This window comes from Triticum urartu, chromosome 3A (genome assembly GCF_056163025.1).
Source record: "Triticum urartu cultivar PI428250 chromosome 3A, HENAU_Tu73, whole genome shotgun sequence".
NCBI classification, from domain to species: Eukaryota; Viridiplantae; Streptophyta; class Magnoliopsida; order Poales; family Poaceae; genus Triticum; species Triticum urartu.
Genome location: NC_141875.1, coordinates 15,902,054 through 15,924,301, shown reverse-complemented (window position 1 = coordinate 15,924,301; position 22,248 = coordinate 15,902,054). Strand labels below are relative to the sequence as shown.

Genomic DNA, 22,248 nt, shown 5'->3' with positions numbered 1-22,248 from the left:
ACTGAAATATACTTTTTTGAAAACTATAATTTTCAAATGTTTAAAATAATCACTTTCACAAAATGATTTAACTTGTTAAAAAACTTATTTAAATTAACTGATTGAACTTGTTTAAAAAATAACTCACTCATTTCCAAAAATCAGTTTCCAAATAATACTGTCACACACAGAAATATATTGCGGGAAATACGTGGATAGAAACGTCTATATTCACAATTGTTTTCTGAAATGAGGAAACTAGTTTCTTGAAATAACAGACATCAGTTTTCTCAAAAGCCTTAAAATCAGTTTCACTAAATTTTTTAATAAATGTAACAAGCATCTTCACAAAAATCATATTTCAATTGCAATTATATTTCATAATTATTTATTTTTTTCTATCGTTACTAATTATGTTTATAATAAGAAGCACTTTCTTGACAACTAGCGCCATACCCAACTATAGATTCATCAAAATTCAGATATTATCCCAAGCTTACCGGAGGCTGGAGTCTGAGGAAAAGTAAACATATCCATGGACGTAGCATATTTACCTTAAATATTGCTGTTCTGAGGGGCTCAGAGCAGACGGAACAGTCGAGGATCTCCAACCAGATCGTGACATTCCCTCTGGTTGAGCTTCGTCCCTTGTTGGAGCTACTGCCATCCTTTGCCGCCAAAACTCAAAGTTAATACCACTTAGTTTGCTTATTAGTAGCAATTAAAAACAATTCCGAGATGACTTCTATGGGTGGGGAAACAAAGCTGGAGGGCTCTACTTTTAGAGCCACTCGCAGAAAAGGATCATATAGTGTTCGTTCTGATACTGATAATGATGATAGTGAAACAAAGGCTTTGATTAGCTACATAGCTGGCTTTGGAGAGAAAAGGTGATGTATGTTTGATAGATGTAGAGGAGCAGAAATTAGCAATGTAGTAATTAATATTACAATATGTAGATGTAAAGGTAAAATTGGATATATTTTCAAATGTCAGGTCTTTTTGGGAATTCCAGGGACCTGGAGACCATGGGAATTGAAAATTTGTTGTATGTTATTTAAGTTTACACGGTTAGTTTTGTAGGTGTGCAAGAGACAAAGAATATTTCTTATACTTATAATTTTCTGAATATTTTAAATCAAAATGCTTGTGTTTGGTAGCATTCCTAGCCTAGCATGGCTGTTCTCCATTCATACATGCTCAGTGTAGACATGTTGAGTACATGCATTTGTTGTTATTTGGTAGCGGTGTATGTGCCAAGATATGGTAAGCTGAGACTCTGTTTGGCAGCTTGCATCTGTTTAGACATGTCGATCGACACTGTAGCAACCGGTATTTTCATATAAGTGAGCAAAACATTTCAAAAATGTGATCAAATTTTTGAAACATGGAAAAAAATGTTTGAATATTTAAACATTTTTTAAAAATTCTAAAGTTTTTACTAAAAAAAATTAAAAATTGACTTTCTGTTTTTTTAAACATCTAAACAAAAATTGAAAATCTGATATTATTTTGAAAATCATTTTTTTCTAAAATCCAAATTTTAAAACAATCTAACAAAATTTAAAATTCTGAACATTTTTTGAAAATATTTAAAAAATTGAAATATTGGATTTTTTTTAAATAATTAACAAAATTTTAAATTTTGGACATTTTTCGAAAGTTTGAAAAATTTTGGTATTCTCAACATTTTCTGAAAATTAAATATATTTTTTACAAATTCAGTACATTTTTTAAACACATTATCGCTCGCTTCGCTCATGCATGCGTGCTGACCAGTGAACGCATGTTGGGGTGTTCTCTCTTGGTGCATGTTAAGAGGCTATTTGAGCTGAGCTCGTGCATGCTGAGGAGGCTCCGTGCAGGCTACCAAACACCGAAAAATGGGTCAGTGAGAGAACTCTTGAGCTCATGCATCCTTCGTTGAGAGAGATGTTGGTGTTTTTTAGTTTACAAGTTTATTTAAATTTGAGCAATATATTGAGGAGTAAATGTTTGTTATAGAGTTAGTTCAGGTGTTATATAGAAATAATTTACCATTTCTAATGAAAGGCCGAAACGGGGCGCGCCGATCCAGGGCGCGAAACGGGCCATCCAGATATTAGCCGTTCACTATCAGGGATAACCCTACTAGTAGCGCTTGTTTTATAGCTAGCAGTAGCGCTTGTACAAGCTCTACCAGTAAGGCGCTATAACTAATTAGTGGCAGTAGCGCTTGAAAGCAAACACTACTGCTATACCTAATTAGCAATAGCGTTTTGTAGGGGAAAGCGCTACTGATAATATTAAGTAGCAGTAACGTTTCTTTTGAAAAGCGCTGCTGTTAAATTTTCCTGTATTTTTAAAAATGCAGCTTATTGTCGTTGTATTTGTATAGGTTTATTTAGAGTATCATCATATGATTTTATGATCATGATTAGTTATTGTGTCTACGGGTTTAGTCAGCCCATTGTTTGGTTGTATCCAATGTTCTCTTGATCTAAAAAAAGAAAATACACAAACTACCACAAAAAAAGAAAACAGTTGAACATTTATCCGAACATTTCTCCCTGAGCATACAAAGTGCAACCACCAAAGACATCTTATTCTTAAACATAAACTACCTCTAAAAGAACATGTCACTACAGAACTTATAAGGATCATCACACAACCCTTATGTGCATCCTAGTTTCAGTGGTTTTCTGAAGGTACTTTCTGCGAAAACACATTGCGGAGAAAAGGAAATTTCTGAAAAGAAAATTTTGCATGGTGCCAAGTCTAGATTATCATGATTGTGCATTTGCAAACATTTATAACTGCGAGTGCAATTTGTACCTAACAAGAAAGATAACCAGCAGAAAAAACTAACAGTGATGTAATGCAAATAGATAAGATTTCAAATGCGGAAATAAGAAATTGCAACACAGCTGAGGCACAACTGCAGATTCACAAAAGTGCCATTTCATCAAATTTAGTATTAGTAGATACTGACAGTTATATACCAATTTTCTTCTAAAAAATAGCACATGGTTTTGATGGTTGTACGTACTAACAAAGAAAAAGCAAGCGCTATTGGATATGAAATCTGGAAATCTTTTCAGTTCTAGAGTATTTTTGTAGTGACAGGAAATATTGTGGCCACTTTTCTCATCCCTTTTAATAGCATGTAATGTAACAGAACATATCTGCATAGAAACCATATATATAACAAGCCATTAAGCCTTTTGGGAAGAAGACCTTGTTCATACAGCCACAAAGTTGAACAACAACAGATAAGGTAAAGCCTCACATGAAAATAAACATAGAGGACTAACAGAAGGCATAGCTGTCCGGCCTACCAGCAAACCATCATCATTCTCGCCACACTCGCAATTGGTTCTTTCCTTTCACTGTCCAAATTTCAGTGAAACTCCACCTTCGACACAACAGTGGTTCTCAAAATTGACTACGCACATCCCAAACAGGATGCTCCTACTCTTTCATAGAGACAAGGACATTAGCAACACAGCAGTGTCTTTTTCCCGGGTGTTGGAGAAAGCATAGATGATCCTCCCATTTACAGTGGCAAGGACAAGTGCACAACAAGACGATCCACTAGGGCAGGTTCTTTGAATCCTCAACATGACAGAAACAACCGTCTACTTTGAAGCCTCCACTTTTGATCAGATTCAAATCATCACCCTTTCCACCACCACCAGCAGCAGCAGTAGCAACTAGTCCTAGAATCACATTAGTCTGCATTTCTCCTTGTTGTGTTTGCTTGTTGTGCAGTGCTTGGTGGCTGTGATGTGAGTTTACCTGGGCTGGCTGGGGAGACGATCCTGCTAGCTACTCCTGTAGCTCGTCCATGGCCTGGAGCAAGAAGGGCTGGAACCTGGTGATGTTCACCTTGACGTCCTGCTTCATGATGGTGTCGGCGAGCGCCTGCCACCCCTGCTTGTGGAGGGCCTTGGGGTCCTTGAACACCACGTGATCCCTCGGGTACTTGTCCTTGAGGCTCGTCTCCTCCTCGTCGACGTAGTACTCCACGTACCGGAGCTGCATGTCCCGCGCCGGCTGCCCGTAGAAGTTGGTCGCCATCCAGTCCATGTTCCCCCACGGCACGATCTGCAGCACCACCCCGTTGGTCGGCAGGAAGATCTGGTTGGTCAGCCCGGCGCCGTGCACGGCCAGAAGCACGTCGGCGGAGTTCACCAGGGCCGCGAACGCCGGCACGTCGTCGCCGGCCTCGGCCACGGTCACGTTGAACCCGAGCTCCGACGCGGCGGCGGCCACCTCGTCCTGGTTGTGCAGCTTGCGCGTGCCGGCGCACGAGATGATCAGCATCCGGGGCAGCATCCCGGGCTCCGCCCCGTGCGCGGCTCGGAGGAAGCGCGTGTAGTCCAGCATGGTGTACGTAGTTGCGCGGGTTGCGGGTCGGGTGAGGGGCGATGATGAGGTACAGGCCGATCGAGGTACCCGCGGGGACGGGAGAAGCAGTGCACGTCGGCGTCGGCGTCAAAGTTGATCACGTCGTAGTTGGAGAACTTGCGCAGCAGCGGCGTGTACTTCTGCACCCACCATGGCTTGTAGTTGGTGATCAGCAGCTGCACCTCGCCTTTCAGGTGCGCCGTGGTGAAGAACAGTGGGATCAGCACGTCCGTGTTGTCGTGGAAGAAGTTGTCCGTGTACCCGGCGATGGAGAAGACCACCGCAGGGACGCGATGCTGCTTCGTGCACTGTGGCGCGGCCTCACTGGGAAGTCCTTCCCACGCGCGCGTATGCATGCATGCTACAATGAGTTTTTTTTTCTCTCTCTTCTCTTGGTCTCCTGCCTATACATCTCGTCGCCATATATCATGCATATCATGCACGCAAACAAAACGCCCCTCCCGCGCGACAGTCCATCTTTTTTTCTTTCTTTTTTTATTTTATTTTAGGGTCGCGCGACAGTCCGTCTGCTTCGTCTCGTCTCGTCTCAAAAAAAAATTTCTTTTATTTTCTTTCCTTTTTTCGTTGATCGGTTTGATTTTTGTTTTTTTATATTTGACGAGGGGATCTCCAAAACCAAAGCTTCTATTCCTTAATTTCACACTAATATAATACAAAGAATAGGATTGGTCAACCAGGTAGTTAGAGACTTAGAGGAGATCGTGCACGCGCTAATTTTCGTGCAAAAAACTTAGGCGCCTAATATAATGGCAAGGAGGGAGTACATCTCAACAACACAACACTACCCCAGTTCCACACCTCTACCGTGCACACGACACCGCCCGCCCGCAGGCCGCCCATGGTCCGTCTACCCATGGTTTAACATACCAACAACAACACGGGCGCCGCCCCGGACCGGAAAACCCCCGAAAACCGGAGCACCTTTCGTATTCTTAAGCTAAATGGACCGTCCCGCAATTGGAACGAGAAGGAGTGGAAGCCATGCAAAGTGAGGCCTACAAAGCAAACTGGCGAAGAGAAGCGATATGGGCGCGAGGAAACACTACACGTCATGTAACGAAGCAAATTATTCCGGATTCGCTCCCGGATCTAGAATTCAAAAAACGAAAACGGGAAAAACGCAATCCAAGGTAGCCGTGACGGGCCCCACGCGACCCGACCATTGTTCTCCATTGGAATTTCCTGCCGAAACATTTCGGGTCCGACTCCCGCACAAAGCGTTTCAAAGCGGTCATGATTGGTGAGTCGATGAAACAAAAATAATGAGACGGGAGATGTCTCTTTCATCGTCGGATGTGATCGAACGGCTAGGATGTGCTTAAGAGGAGCATCGATCCGTGTGACATGGGAAACAACCAATCAGAAGTCGCGTTGGCCTCACTTAATTTGTGGATGGAATTAATTAGATCGATCCGTGGACATGGCCATCGACCAATCATGACCCGATTCACTTCTTGATCTGGTGAGAGTACATACGTATGGTGGATGTGATGCGTTGGGTTACCTACCTGGTATATCGGAGGTCTGAGGGGTAGATAGCAGGCGAGGCAGTTGAAGACCTCCATCCCCACCATGGTGACATCCTGCATCTTTGCAACGCTTCTTCTCCTCCTGTCACATTTGTCAGAGTTAATTCATCATGGAGTACTACTGATACTAGTAGAATCCCCGTGCGTTGCCACGGGCTTCTCAAATATTTTGATGAAGTTATATAAAGGTAAATATTTTGATAACAAGGCATCTTCAAATGTCCACGAATTTGGTTTTCTTGGGGGCAGACATGATTGATTCGATGACTATAATAACTCTACGAGGACAAACATAGTCTGTCGGCATGATTGCAAAAATGAGCCAATTAGTATAAAAATGCCTAATTAAGTGAACATGGAAGGCAATATGACGAAGGAAAGATCGATGATAACATTGAAAAGAATACCTTGTGTGATAAACTTTAAATTGACATCTTTTTTTATGAGATATCACCGCTTCCATATCATTATGTTGTAAAAAATACGATGAATTGTTGGCCCCTTGCAGTGATGTCGCTTCGGAGCCCCTGGCAATGGATTTTTTTTTGTGCATCTCCGCTTAATATCCATATTTGTGTCTCCTACATTCTGAAAAAAAATATATAAAATAATGCACCCTTTGTACTAGCATGCATAACATATATAGATCTCATGGTGTTTCAGTCCGATCTGCCATCATTACGTCAGTGCATATGTCAGTTGATTTCTTGAAACATCATCCAGGTCCATCACTCCTTATCTATGTTGAACAAAGGTGGAACATATAAAATATAATAGTATTTTATACTGCATATATAAATAAACTTGTATAGTATATAATAAAACCAAAAGTGGGACTAACACAGATATTTTTATTTGCAGTTTTTTTTCACCCTACAACCTTATCCAGATCTCTCCCTACCCAGTCTCTCCTCCTCACAGACAGACCTAGCCAAATGGGCCGGCCCGCCACGGCACGGTCCGGCTGAGTTAAACGGGCCACCCCTCCCCAGCCGATGCTCAGAAAAAAAACCATCTCCCCACCCACTCTCTCCCCCTCGCAGCCGCTCACTCTCTCCCCCTCCTCTCCCCGGCGATGGCGTCCATCGATCTCCCCTTCCTCTCCCCACCGTGCCGACCGCCTCCTCCTCTCCTCCTCCCTAAACACGCGCCACCAGCAGATCTACATCTCACGCAGCCGGCCCTGTCGCATTCCACCCTCCGCCTCCACCTTCCCCACCCCGAGGTCGGATCTAGGCCACCCACCGTCTTCCCTGTACCCAGCTGCCCTCATCAGCTCCGGTCTCGTCCGCGACGTGCTGCTCCAACCATTGGTATGCGACAGTGGGGGTTCGGTCCAGGAGGCGGCTGCTGCAGTCCTGATGGCGTCGCCTCTGCGGTGGCTCCATTCTGGCGGCATCAGGGAAGCACACCAGCGTCCACGAGCAGCAAGCAGAGCCGGCCAAGGAAGCAAGGACGCGGGCAAATGATGCAGCAGCGCCGTCCTTGAGGAGATGCCGCCCGTGGATACAACAGCCGTGGGCGTGGAAGACGATTTTGGATCCTGTGAGCCGCCGCCGCTGCCGCACAGGTAGTCAACGATGGCGTGCTGCTGTTCCATGTCCAAGAAGTCGCCCACAAGGCGTCGTCGTGGCATTGCCAGCTCCAGCTTGCCCCTGCCATCGTCTCTGCCGTCGGCACTTGCACGCACGCTCCTTGGTGAGGCTCTTCATGTTAACTTTGTTCTGTTTGTAACATGGCACGTAGCATATTTCTATACCCACAATGTTTTGCATCATCCGAACAAATGATGGTAAATTGATTCCTATGTATTGTAACGTCCTGATTACAAGTTCTGTTAGATTAGTTTTTCTGTTGGAATAATTGTTCTGTTGTAGCAGAACAATGACATCATTGTGATTCAGTTTTTAGGGGATGGTCGAATGGGAGTATATAACATGCAGGACTGCTGTATTTTTTATTACTTAAACAGAGAGTATATATCATCGAGGTAGTACAGCAAAGATAGAGTATAAACATGATTAAATGCTATACAGTAGGTAAGTGAATTTACATGATTAAACAGAATCCAAGTGACTATGAACATGATAACGGGATTAAGTGAGTATAGATGGAGTACAAAAACTACATCTGACAGTTTAGGAGTAAAATTGCTTGCCTTACAAACTGCTTGTCTACTGGTTGCTCTAAAAACTGCTTGTCACTGCTTGCCTTAAAAACCGTGTGTGGTTAACTGATGGATTTATGGCAGAATTTTGCTAGACACAATGGATCTCGATGTGAAATAGTAGATGAGTATATACTACTTTAATTTAGCTGGAGTGCTGGCATGATATCATTGTGTTTGATGAATTTGGTTGTTCCACATAAGATAATTATTACACATTTGTAGATAAGAGAAATATACACAGATGTTCACACCTAGATGCACTTGCTTTACTTGTTGACTATCCTTGATGCTCGTTCACTTCTTGATGTTCCTTGGTTATCTGTTATGGATCTGTGATGGACGAGGGGGGAGGAGGGAGGGGGAGAAGGGATGGCAGGGGAGGTTTACAATATCAAGCCCAAGAAGAGTTCACACCTTCTTATTCTAATTTTTTTACTCCTAATAAAACAAGGAGAGACGCTACAAGCATTTCTGCTCAGAGAAAGGGCGGTGCAGACCTGATTTATATGTGTATATCCGGAACAAGCGCTCGCAGGTGAATATAGCAAGAAAAGCCTGTATTCATTTATGTTGTTTCATTGTATCATTCTGCAGCAGAACACACACATGAGTATATATATTAACAGTGTATAAAACTGAGTGGAGGAAACCAGATATTAGACAGTCGCACTGCTCGTGGCAAACTCTGGATCCTAGTGGAAAACAAAATATATATCTTAAAAGGCAATAATAGAACTTGATATAGTAGACCACAATGTTGAAATAATGGAATCTTATGCAAAAATAAGATGGGCAAAGTATTGGGGAATTATGGGGAAAAAATACCATCTTATAATCCTCATAATTATGTCCATGAACATATTATAACCTAATAAAAGGGAGAAGGAAAATACACTATTGCAATGTTCAGTATCTTTTATCATTGCTCAGTGAGGTATAACCAAAATAATCGTTCTGGTGAAATTACATGCAAGATAATAAAGAACTCCTTTTCATGAGTATGCCTGCTTTGAGCCTTCAGAGCCTACATTTCTTCTTGTACTGAACTGTATGAGATGTATGCATGCTTTGCACCTATAGTTTTGACCAATCAGAATAATAAGGGGATAAAAAGGATGCCAAGAAATTAACCATCAAGCATAAGAAGCAATATATTATCAATCTGACAAAAGAATCACTACAAATTATATTAAATCCTTTTTAAAATAGGGTCTTCAGTGCATGTTCAAGGTGTGTTACAGGCCAACCATTATATCAGAATCTCATATTACACATTTCAAAGTATACTGTGTGACACATATATTGCACTACATAGTTCTTGTTTACTTCTTGTCACCTATTTGTTATAACTAACAACAGGATTTTCTAGATCAACTCCCCGCATAGACTCGCGTCGAGGGAGGAGGACGCAGAGGCCAACAACAAGGAGCGGTTGTGGGTGCACATCCTGGCCGCCGACCACAAGTGCTGCGAGAAACCTTGGGCAGAATTCGCTGCTCCACTGGTATGAGCAAATCAAATATTGCTTCCTTCTCTATGTCTGTTGTCTGCTGAAGTAGCTAATAGATCGCTTCAGAATGCTGTGAGCTTGGTTATTTACATTGTCTGCTAATGTTAAGCAAAGAATGAATACTGCAGTGTGTTAAATGTCCGCAACGACGTTTTACTTAGATGTAGTAGATGATTGATTACAAACCAGGAAAAGAATAATATACATAAGAAATCTACCAAAAGGAAAAATAATCTAAACTACAAGTAATAGTCTGTACCACGAGTTGACCATGGCTATGCCAGAAACAAGGAGAAAAAAAGAAAACCTCAACAACGACGATGCTGCTGCTATTTCCATTTCTGAAACATTAGATAGGAGTTCACCTAATTGGAGTCTAGCTCCAGCTACCTAAAAAAGGTAAAAGGAGCAAACAGACACAAAATAAATGAAACTAAGAAACAACTATACCGCAAATGTTGTTTTGGGGACATTTTGTGTGCCTGCTTTGGGGCCGCATCATAATATTTCTCTAAAGTAGAGCACTCCAATGGAGTCTAGTTTCAGAGCATCTGAGTGACACGTGCAGTGTGCAATATCTGTGCAGGAAAACATAGTGGTCGTGCACGTTTAAACACATAGGATGCACGTACCAGGTTTGTCATATACAGGAAAAAATGGTAATTTGCAAAGTCACAACTCCGAGGAAATATTATTAATATTTGACTTTTTGTATAAACATAATAAAGCTCAGTTGCTAACAACCAAAGATAAGATTTCAGTAAAAAAAAACCACCAGTTTCTTAAGTGCGGACTTCAGCCTGTAAGGACTTCCTTATAGACGATGTTCTTCATTGAGGTCTGTAAGGACAAGGCAGGTCTTTTTCGCTTCTTTGATTTACTGCTTTGATTATTGCCATTATCCTTCTCCTTCTGCTTCTCAATGAGGATCTTTATGTTCATCTTCGCAGTGGCTCGAGACAACGCGACATAGAGTTGACCATGAGAGAACACCGGATTAGGTAGGTACACGCCAACAATCGGAATAGTCTGCCCTTGAGCCTTGTTAATCGTCATAGCAAAGATAAGCCTTATAGGAAATTGCTTCCTCTTGAACTTGAATGGAAACATGTCGTTGTCAGACGGGCATAGGGGTATTCGAGGAAGGAAGACCCTCCTACCCGCGTGTTGTCCAATCACGATTTCTGCGTCAATGGCATTCCTCTCAAAACCTCGGACGAGGAGCCTCGTCCCGTTACACAGACCATTAGCTGGATCAATGTTCCTCAGAAGTATCACAGGGCAGTTGAGCTTCAGTTTGAGTGCATGCGGAGGCAGACCGTTGGGAGTCAATCCATTCAGGAACTCAGGAGCGTAGTAGCCATATGGGTCGTCCTCTGCACTGTCAAAGCTATGGTAGATTAATTCTTCTCCCCGAAAATGCTCTACCATGCGTATGTTTATCTTGTCAATGTTGTCGTTCGTGGTGGAGAGGATTGCGCGAGAAGTCATGTAATTCGGATCAAACATGTTGTCATCTAGTCTCGGAAACACATGGTCAATCAGCTTCTCCAGGTCGTCACCCTCGCCTGTAGACGGCACACAAATATCTTTAGGGAGTCGTATGTTTCCTTGATCGTCAACTACCTCGGTGCCATTGCCTATCCTAAGCAAGTAATCCGCAAACCAGGTGTCATTATGAGCCCTCATGTTGGTGACGAGCCTTAGCTGGCGCATACCCTTCCAGAGATGTGAACTTCAGAGGGTTGCATCAATTATCTGACCCCGGGACCCCCTCCTGACTACCGGAAGCACCTGCCTGAAGTCCCCGCCAAACACAACAGTCTTTCCTCCAAATGGTCGGTCCCGTCTTCCCATGATGTCGCGCATGCTGTTGTCCAGTGCCTCGACCGCCTGTCGCTTAGTCATGGTGGCCTCGTCCCATAGTATCAATGAGGCCATCCTCAGTAGCTTGGCGGTCCCACTCTGCTTTGTGAAGGTGCATGAGGCGCCATGGTCGAAGCTCAATGGGATCTTGAACCTTGAGTGGGCAGTCCTACCTCCAGGCATGATAGAAGCGGCGACGCCCGACGTCGCAGTAGCGATAGCGATGTTTCCCTCGCTTCGAACCTTGGCAAGTAGTGCCCTGTACAGGAAGGTCTTCCCTGTACCTCCCGGGCCATCAACAAAGAACACACCCCCATTACCGTGTTCAACAGCAGCTAGTATCTCATCGTATGCAACCCTCTGCTCCAAGTTTAGCGACGATGCCAATTTAGTGTCGTTGATGTCAAAATCGATGTTGGATTCCTCGATCACTTCTCTGGCCTCACCCTCGGTTGGGTCGAATGCATCGTCAATGCATGGAAGAGCGAAATTAGCTATGTCTTTGCCCATGGATTGCAACATACCCCTAATGTCAAGCAACACCATCTGTTCCACCTCAATCGGGCACGTGTGTGATCGCCGATAGTCATCAGACATAGGCTCGAAGTGCCTATCCCATAAACCACGCACGTCGCTTGGCTCACAGTGCACCAAAATTGTTGCGAAGAGCCTCCTGAGCGAACCTGGCATCGCCCACTGCTCTGCCTTGGTAAGACAGTCGTCGAGCGTGTTATCTGCCTCGATGAGTCCCAACCTTTCAGCAGCCTCTCTAAAGCTCCCGCATAGCCTACCGTCCACGGTGAGCAGGTCCTCATAGGATGTCTTGCCAGCAACGTGGTTTAGCAGCACACGCAGATAGTATCGCTCCCCCTCGGCAGGATTGGCAGACACAATTCGACCTATCTGATAATGCTCCACCCGCTCTTTCCAATACTTCTTACCCTTCTGCCATGTGAACCTTCCAGGAAAATCCTTGTACAATATATTCCTAGCCCACGGGTGTTTCTGGTTAGCTTTGAAATACTCTGTCAACATGGATTTGGAAGCATTCTCAGAGGCTAATACATCGGTCAAGTGAGCTTGCTCATTGAATGCCACCCTATGCATATTCGGGAGATGAAGAGGCAACTGTAGGACAGGCGGGTCATTGGCACACAAGGGGAAGCCAAATATCCTCCACATCGCCTCTGGAGGAGTAACCCACCTCGCGTCTACATATCTTTTGATCTCATCAATGTTACCATCGGCGTCGGGCTGGTCGATGCTGAAAGAAGCCCTATCATGGCCCTTGTATATGTACTTGTAAAGGTATTTGACGGCCTTTATGCTGGAGCAAACCTCAACGTTGATGTGGCAATTGAACATCCACAGAAGGTAAGGGTTATACGGCACAACCCATCTGTTGTCCAACATTTTACCCCGGACCTTAGCTTGTCGGCCATTATCTCGACGACGATAAACTGGGTATGAGTCCTTCCCCTGTGCCGTGTTTTCATTGAACGGCCGCGGGTATCTGCACTTGCACTCATTCTGTTGCATGCACACATTTTTGGGGTTGAGAGCACCGCATGGTCCGTGCATCATATGTTTAACCACCAAGGCGTGGAGTTCTGGATACTTCTGCTTGTCTGGGAGCTCGGCAGAAATGAGTCGGTCGTACTGCTCTGGAACGACAAGCTTATAGGCAGAATCCATGATCAACAAAAAGTGTGCGTGGGGGAGGCCCCTCTTCTGGAACTCGACTACATATACATGTGCGACAACAACACCCAGGATATTCTTCTTGAACAACATCTCTTTCATAGCCTCAAGCTTGCCATGGAACACACGGGCCACAAGATCAGGTCGGTCTTGCGCTGTCTGACCAGGAAACAACTCATTCGTTATCTCTTCCCAGTTAGGGTTGCAGGTCATGGTCAAGAAGATGTCAGGCTTCCCGTATGTATGGACAATTGCCATGGCATCCATATGCCTCCGCTTCATGTCGCGGTCGCCACCTGGGTACGTTCCAGGGAGCACTATCCTTACTCCAACAGCACTTGCCCGTGTCTCCCCGAATGTAATTGCATCAACAACTCCTTTATACAGGTCGGCACAGATCTTTGTCTGGTTCTTCCTGTACCATTTCAACCTACAACTCTCAATCTTGATGTACATGTCCACCCCCCATTGCTGGAGCAATCGTGCTCCACAGAGTATGGGATTGAATATCCCAGGTCGTGTCTGCAGCATGTAACAGTAGTAGTCTCTCACGGAGACGCATAACCTGCTATTCCCCTCTGCACATGTATGAGTAACGCATAAGTTAAGATTCATATGAGAACTATACAATTCATCAAAACGACAGAATACGCATAAGGCTTACCTCCATCCTCATCATCATCATCATCATCATCATCATCATGTCTACCTCTTGGTTGTTGCACAACCGGCCAAGGGACATCACGTTTAGGTAGTTTCGGGTGCCAACCGAGCTCCCCCCTTGGGTAGAAGAGTGAGTAAGAGAGCGGGTCATACGAGTCAGCCGTAACATGTATACTGTTCCTCTGGTTGTCATTCCCGCAAAGTGTAATCCTACGATCGAACCTCTTCGCTAGGTCAGTGCCCTCCACCCAAATTGCAGCGACCTCAGATCACAGAGGTTTATTATACTTCCGTTGGTCTAGTCTCTGGTCAGTGTTGAGGTCTATCCTGTAGTCGTCGAGGTTGTCCCTGTGCGCACCCAAACTCCTAAACTGCTGTGAGTATGGGTTTTCCCTGAGTATGTCCACTAACTTTCTGACGACATCCTGGTCTAATTGCTTGGTGGCAGCCTTGCGATGGGTTAGGCCTGGGTCGTCGTCATAGAAGTACAACTGTAGATGCTCTGGACGGGATGTTGGCCCGAAGGAATGAACGTTGTGGTAGATGGTGCCGTGTGCCCGGAACGTGTACACCCCAGACTTCATGTTTGTGTAACTTTCATCGAGGCTGACGCCGAGGTTTGTGAAGGAGAAGTGGCTGTTGAATAACCGTATGTTCTCCCGAAAATGCCTAGAGTCCGCACCACTGCTAGACCAAAGCCTCATGAGCTCCGGGATGGGTTCCGGTTGCTTCAGCTGGATCTGCCCACTGCGACAGCAGAATCCTGGGACCTCGGACTCAAATTTCTTGGCCTTGCAGTGGGCGCAGTTCGCGGCATGCTTTAGGATGTGTGTGTTGTCTGGGAGGTTTGAGTACACATAGTCCAGTGGATCATGGTCGACATAGTTATTGTGACTTGAGTCTTCCAATTCGTCGTGCTCCATGTCATCAGCATCTGAGCCTGCAAACAATGTTTCTAATAAGTGTGATACCCCAAACAATGTGGATCACGCTCAAGCGGGTGTACATACCTTCACCAGCAAACAGGTAATATTCATCGTCAAAGAGGTCGTCAGGATTGGCATTATCATTCATGAGACCATTGAGGTAAGCGTCCATGTCGTCTGCCCAGGTGCCAAACAACACAAATGAGGGTTCAGTCTCAAGGGACGATCGGAGAGTAAGGATGGGGGTGTTACCTTCATTTCTGATCATGTACTCTGGCGTGCTAGATGATGTTGAGGCACCGTTTGCTTCAACTATGGTAGGTTGTCCCGTTGAGTTAATCTCCGATGTGGAGATGGTCTTGACAGTTCGGGTATTCGCCCTACATGCAAAGCTTGCATTACGATGATCTAGCAGAGCCTTCCTCTCACCACGTGGCACCTACAAACATGATTTTCGCTTGCTAATTTTGTCCTGACGCTTATTCGCCGCCATACTTCCCTTGCAAGCTCGCTCTCTCGTCCTATGCTGAGCTCTGGACCCATGACTCTGCTCGGGGGAGCCATAATCCGCTTTTGTTACCGGATCACTGGTTTGCTGGTCGGCATTTGGTAGGTGCTCATTGATTTTGTCGAGGTTGCCATCTACGTCACCATCACCTAGGGTTCTGCTTAGGTATGCACCTACAACATTATCGAATCATTATAAATAACCGATGAATGACTACAAAATGAAAGATGATCATTGATGGGATAACTACCATCGGTTTCGGTGTTGCGAATGTATGTGGGGGCCGACTTGTCGGTTGTGGCATGATCTATCTGTTCAATGTCGAATTGTTGTGTGATGGTTGGAAGTGTGAGAGTCGGACAATGTGCGTGAGGGTTGAAAGTGTGAGAGTTGGACAATGCGCTAGCTAGATCTGGACGTGGCATTGCGATCGATTCAGCACAAAGGGTGTTTTTCCTCCTAGCATAGTCTACCTTTCTATTCGCACTTGAATCCCCCTGCTCATCAGGGGTCCTGCAGTTTCGTTGTTCCTTTCGTCGCTCACGCTGCACTTGATTATTTTTTTGGAGGTTGATCATACCCTCTTCCTTTTTCTTCTGATAAGATGCTCGTCTCCGTGCGTTTCTCTGCTCCCTTTGTTCTTCTTTCTCACGTTGCCATCCAGCTAGTACATTGTCATCAATGAACCCATCAATGGGAGTACTCGAAGTAGGCAACGTTGCATCAGCATGTGACAAGGATGTATAGCTGGAGCTAGTTGGGTTGGCTGGTTGAACAATAAAATTGGAACATAACCATATCATCCATGTTCAGCAAGCACGAAGCTGCAGAATGAAGTCATTCTATCCAATGATTACTTAATTTATGAACTGAAAAATTAAGCACATGTACCTGATATGCTATGGGAAGATTGATCAACACTTGTTATATCACCAAGAGGGGGTCGGGAAACACACTGAAATTCTGCTTGGAGGTTGGTCATATCCTCATATTTTTTTCTTCGGATAAGCTGCTCGCCTCCGCGTGTTGTTCTGCTTCTTTTTATCGCCTGTGAAGTTATTGTTGCTTTCTTTATCGCGTTGCACCATAGCTACCATTACCTAATTTACGCTACAATTAACCAAGAATAAATTCTAGATCCGTACCTGGTATCTCATGCGAAGGCTGATGAACATTAGTGATATCGCCAAGAGGGGGTCGAGAAACATTGTAGTTTTCACTTTGAAGCTTGATCGTATTCTCTTCCTTTTTCTTCCGATAATTTTCTCGCCTTCGTGCGTTTCTCCGCTCCCTTTGGTCTTCTGTCAAGTTATTACTGCATTCTTTATGATGCTTTCTGGTAGACCGCTTGGCATCATTCAGGAGTAGAGATGTTGTCTGGGAACCAGTTGGGGTAGACGCTGGTGCAAAATCTAAACCATCATGACCATGGGAATTTGGGCAGTCATCGTTTTGCCGAGATTTTGGACCTACAGGAACAGAACAAAAGCTAGTGGTTAGGCTCACAGAAGAATATGAACACCCATAAGCACAAGAAGGGAAGGTGTGTCCCATTGCGACATTGTCCATCGGATGTTTTTGTTTAAGATGAATCTTTATTTGGTTTCTTTTAGAGTCAATGAACATCACATATATTTTCTTGTCTTCTGATTGAGCTCTTTGCAATGGCTCCTCCCTATATCCTTTTATATTACCATGTAAACCAGCTTATATCATTTTGTCCCTTTGTTTTTGGTAATGGTATGTTTTTCCATGATTGTTGTCATTATTGTTGTCCTACATGTGTTTGTGCGTTGGGATTATATGAAGAAAAGTTGCAGCTGAATCACTATTATGGCAGAAGGGAAATCTACTGAATCACAGTCACATTTCCTAATACCCAATGACTCCAGTTCATCGTTTGTCAAACTTTCATCAATACAAAAAGAAACATAACCACTCAACTGCCAAAAATATCATGGATATAATAAGTTACAACATATAGGGCGATCATTATAGCACTTTTAGGAAAACTACCATCCAAAAGTATACTATTGATACTCTTAATATGAGTGTGGCATGGTTTAGTTTTTTTGTCAGGCATGGCTACCCAAACATTTCTGATATTGGAGAAGAAAATATTAGTCACACCTTGAACAAAATAGTACTAAATAACATCATGTATGCCCATAAAAGAACGTGTTATGAGAAATTTGATATAACATGCATTATGTTTATATATGACCCCAGCCACAAGCTTTAATTTTACTTTACTACTGCTTTTCAACTACAATTGATGCTCTTTATTACTGGAATTCAGTTTACACCCCTGATGCTTATTCCTGTTAGTAATCTGCTTGATAATTGTCACTTCAGCCATGCATTTTCTCCATATGACTGCAGGAGCCATGCTCAGATTTGTGTTCCCAGGTTTATGACTTGCATTTTCTCCATATGAGTTGCATTCCCAGGTTTATGGAGATTTGCCCAGGTTCAGAGGGACTAATATTGATAATGAAAAAAAACCATTTGATAATGCATGTTATTTACAAAAGGTACATACCTGGAGTCATTGGGTAATACTCGTAAATGTTGTGACTCGGTGCGGGAACGATTTCTGGTATGGATTCGTCGACATTTTTACCCTCATTATGGCCTGTAACACGGTAGTTATATGAAATGTCTTGTTTATACAAGAACGAAGGTCAACAAGACGGGGTACAGGTATACCTGGACTTCCTTGGGGATGTAGATCAACAAGACGGGGTAGAGGTACATCCGATGCCTTTATCTGTTCCAGTGCCTTGCTATTTGAAGTTACCATACTTACTTTTTGTTGTGATGAGTGACCTATCACAACTGTAGGTCAACATGAGAAGATGAAATAAAAACCATTTGATAATGCAAGTTATTTACAAAAGCCCCAAACCTGGAGTCATTGGGTCGTACTCGTCAATGTTGTGACTTGGTGCGGAACGATTTCTGGGATGGATTCATCGACGGAATTACCCTCAATATGGCCTGTAAAATGATTTCTCATGTTGTGTTTACATCAGAATAAAGGTCAACAAGACGGGGCAGAGATATACCTGGACTTCGTTGGGGATGTAGATCAACAAGATGGGGTAGAGGTACATCCGATGCCTTTCTCTGTTCCGGTGCCTTGCTATTACAATTTCCCATACTTCGTTGGGGATGTAGATCAACAAGAGGGGTTAGAGGTCAATTTCAATGTCAACGTACAGGAGGACAAAACCGGATGATAATTAGTATATGTCTGGTAAAATATTTATGCATGTGCTTCCTTTGAACCTGCTGATTTTCGTGCTTCCTTTTGTAAAGCTTCCTTTGGTACGTGCTTACAGGAAAAACTGAAACCTGGTCGAGCTGGGAACATTTATAAAGAAAAGGTGTAAATCAGCTGTTTGTATAATTCAGAGAAGCATCAACTTGTATGTATGTGCTGCCGGCGGAACCATCAAATTGTATGTATGTGCTGCCGGCGGATCTGTAAAATTCCGGAAACCTTCAAGTGTCTTATTGTATGTATGTGCTGTATAATTAAATCGGGCCTTGTTGAATGGACGAAGGGTTTAGGGTTTAGGGGAACCTGATTTAGGCGGACCTGATCTGGCACAGCCTTCGTGAGATCGGCGGCACCCTCACTGGCAGATGTGTGTGTGGGGTTGTGCGGCGGGCTCCCACGGATCGGCGGCGGCGGAGGCGTCAGTGGGATTGTGCGGCGAGGGCGAGACACGGCACTGTCACCTATGTGCATGATCTGCGCCGGCCTCCATGAGATCGGCTGCGGCCAGGCCGGGATCGACGACAAAAGGGATCGGTGGCGGCGGCGAAGGGATCGATGGCGGCTGGGGTGGTTCACGTCGTCGTAGGAAAACTTCGAGGGCAGCCTAATTGTGCGAGGGGGCTGGCCTTCTGGTCCGTTTTTTTTTTGTGTGGGACAGGGGGAGTTGAAAAAACCATACGGGGTGGGAGGAGGACGAAAAAAACCTGAGAAGGTGGGAGGTGGGACGAAAATAAACCGTACCAGGCTACCAACTCGTCCATTAGGAGTAGAGATATAGCGACTCGGCAGATTACCGAAAGCTGGAGAGTCTTTTTGTTTGGACATCCAATGGCCATAACTCAGCATGCAGTTATTAATTTGTGAAAAGATTGGTGGCCGCTTCGAGGAAACCAGACTTAGCATGCAGTATGAGGATTTTTGGAGTTTAGCATCTCATTCGTGGTGTACGCAGCATTGGAATCGGCGAGTTGCCTAGTGCCCAAACTATGCCACCATAGCGGTTGTTGTTCAGATATTCTACCCGCAAAAGGGATGAGTACGGATGATTCTCAATATAACTGAAGCAGAATGAATTCATTTTGAAACCAAACCCTCAAATAATTCAGTAACACTTGAAAGTTGTTCGACTTAAGAAACAAACATCAATGTATCACATTCATCTTAACATACAAGCTAATTAATCAACTAACAGTTCTCCTGCTGATATATTCATGACTTAGTTTTAAACATGGTCAACAACAGTCATCATCTGATAGTCAGTCGTTGCGGTTGCTCTTTCTTATAGTGATTACCACAAGGGTGCCCACTCTTAGTTCTCTCTTTCCCTTGATGAACTCCCGCCAGCCGGACTCGTGGAATGATATGCGCCCGTCAGATTACGTCTTGTATTGGAGGTTCGTGACAGGCCCTCTTGGTCCATGGATTACTCCAGCGGAGCCGACGGCGAGGATTTCCACTCCGAAAAACATCTTCAAGGGTAACTTCTAAACTCCCCATTATTAAGAGAAAATAGAAAGCACGCAATGTTATACATCTCACCATACTTGGTTATGACCAGAAAGAGATGAAAGAATATAAAACATCTCACCATAACTTTTTTGACCATGTTGATCATTGTACTCATATACATATGGCCACGAGGCTCAAGCAATAATCAACGATTCCACCAATTCCCCTTTATCCCTTCTAACTTGTTGAGTATTATGTTTAGTTAGGAAATACGAGATAGACTAGGATTTGTTCTATCTTGTCTTGTACTCCAAGTTGATCATTGTACTCCTATATATATGTCCACGAGGCTCAGGCAATAAACATCAATTTCACTAATCCCCTTTATCCTTTCTAACATGGTATTAGCCTAAACGATACAAAACCTAGCCATCGCCTGATGCTTCCGCCTGCGCGCCGCCCCCGGGGTGGTCGGCCTCCATGACCGCCGCCGGGGCCGCGCCGCCCGTACCTAGGGTTCGTCTGCCGGTCGTGTTGACCGGATGCCCTAGAGAATTCCGATCTCTTGATCCGGGTTTTTTTCTCTCTCGTCAGTCAGTTTAATCGGCGTTTAATTTTTGGTTTTCCGATCTAAGATCGGTTTGCGTCGCCCGCCGCCGCCGTCGACCATCACACCTCTACTCCGACATCGGCGTCGACTACACCGGCCATTTCATCATCTTCCACGCGGCAAGGCTGGACGCGCCGCCCAAGGGACGCCTTCGCGCGTCGCTGCGGATCTACGTCGACAGCCATCACCTTGGGAGCGGTGGAGCTGGTGCCGCCGTGATAATACTGACCCGCTTTTGTGACCTTGGTGATGGTGACCTACTCCATCTCGTGCCTCTGTTTGGCTGATACTGGATTAGTAGTGTCGACTGGTGAGATGGCTTATTGTTCAGTATTCAATCGAGCAAGGAGTAAGAGACACCTCACTAATGGTGCCACTCAGCTCGTTGTCGATCGAGGAGACCGCCTAGCGCTGGCTTCCGTGATTAATGTGTCTTGCTTCTTCTCAAGAAAATCACATTTATTTTCGAGTTTGCAGGTTTTTAGGGTTATTTCATGTTTGCCATATGTTGGCACGATTGGGGTAGGTAGGATGGCACGAGCACCATCCATCCTCTCACTAGCACGATGGGCCGTGCCTATAGTTCAGGCCGCTACTGTTCAGACGGCCCGTGAGGTCAAGTGGATCCGAGAATATCTCCACGCTAACTCAACCTGGTTTTCTTCAAAACAAAAACTCAACCAGGTCACGCCGCCATGGACACGCCGCCGCCGCCTCCCTCGATCCCCTCTGGCTCTGCATCCGCCATGGCCCCTGCACCGGATGAAGGAGACGCCGTACCAAACGATGTCAACTTCGACATCCTCTCGAGGTTGTCCGTCAAGAACGTTTGCCGGCTACGGTGCGTGTCCAGACGGTGGGACTCCCTCATCTGCGGCCCGGAGTTCCTCGCCCCGCACAAGTCCCGGTCGCAGCCGCTACTCATCAGCTGCGACGACGACCAGCGTGTGCAGCTGGTGGACATGGGTGGAAACGTCCTAAGGGAGCTCAACACAGCTGATCGGTTTTCCCGTCTTCTCCCGAGCCGCCACGGCCTAGTCTTCACGATCAACTTCAGGTACACGGATGCTAAATTGATGGACCTTGCCACGGGGAAGGTGCTGGTCTTCCCCTGCCTCAGACCAGCCACGACAGGGTATTTTATCCTCGTCTTCGGTCCCGCCAACCTGTCAGGTGCACAAAAGGCGGTTTGTGTCGGACCTGAGAGTTGTGAAATCCTCACTTTAGAAGATGGCGCGAGGTGGAGGATGACACAGTCACCCCCGCTTCGTGTCAGGCAGTATCGCCGTCCGGTGGTGATTGATGGCGTATTATATGCTCTAGCATCATCAACACAACCAGCAAGTGAAAACACAGACATGGTTATCTGCTTTGACCTTGAGAACGAGGAGTGGAACAAGGTGATCAGAAGCCTCCCGAAAGTGGGATTTCATCTGGGGTGGTCCGACCAGATTGGCGAGCTCGCTGGCACGTTATGCCTGGTTCAATCAGAGATGTTGAGCATTGCTCATGGATACGCCCACATATGGAGCCTGACCGACTCTGGCAAGAGCATCTGGGGCAAAGCATACACTATCCCAATGGCGTTTCTGTACAAATATATCCCCATGCCATTGACCGTGATGCATGATGGCAAGTTGT

General features: G+C 45.0%; 1 long non-coding RNA gene and 2 pseudogenes across 5 annotated transcripts; 1 reads left to right on the top strand and 2 right to left on the bottom strand.

The window, feature by feature from the left end:
- Positions 1-3,373: 3,373 nt before the first annotated feature.
- On the bottom strand, positions 3,374-4,724 carry LOC147977854 (beta-1,2-xylosyltransferease XAX1 pseudogene; annotated as a pseudogene).
- Positions 4,725-8,444: 3,720 nt separating this feature from the next.
- LOC147977852 (uncharacterized) lies at positions 8,445-18,674 on the top strand. 5 transcript variants are annotated; one of them, XR_015617974.1, is made up of 7 exons: positions 8,445-8,623; positions 9,458-9,592; positions 17,645-17,861; positions 17,939-18,013; positions 18,107-18,209; positions 18,298-18,372; positions 18,607-18,674. It is a non-coding gene; the product is annotated as an uncharacterized LOC147977852 (long non-coding RNA). The 5 variants fall into 5 exon arrangements; XR_015617972.1 differs by having other exon boundaries at positions 18,298-18,521; XR_015617973.1 differs by having other exon boundaries at positions 17,713-17,861; positions 18,298-18,674.
- Positions 10,394-17,387, bottom strand: LOC147977853 (uncharacterized; annotated as a pseudogene).
- Positions 18,675-22,248: the final 3,574 nt, after the last annotated feature.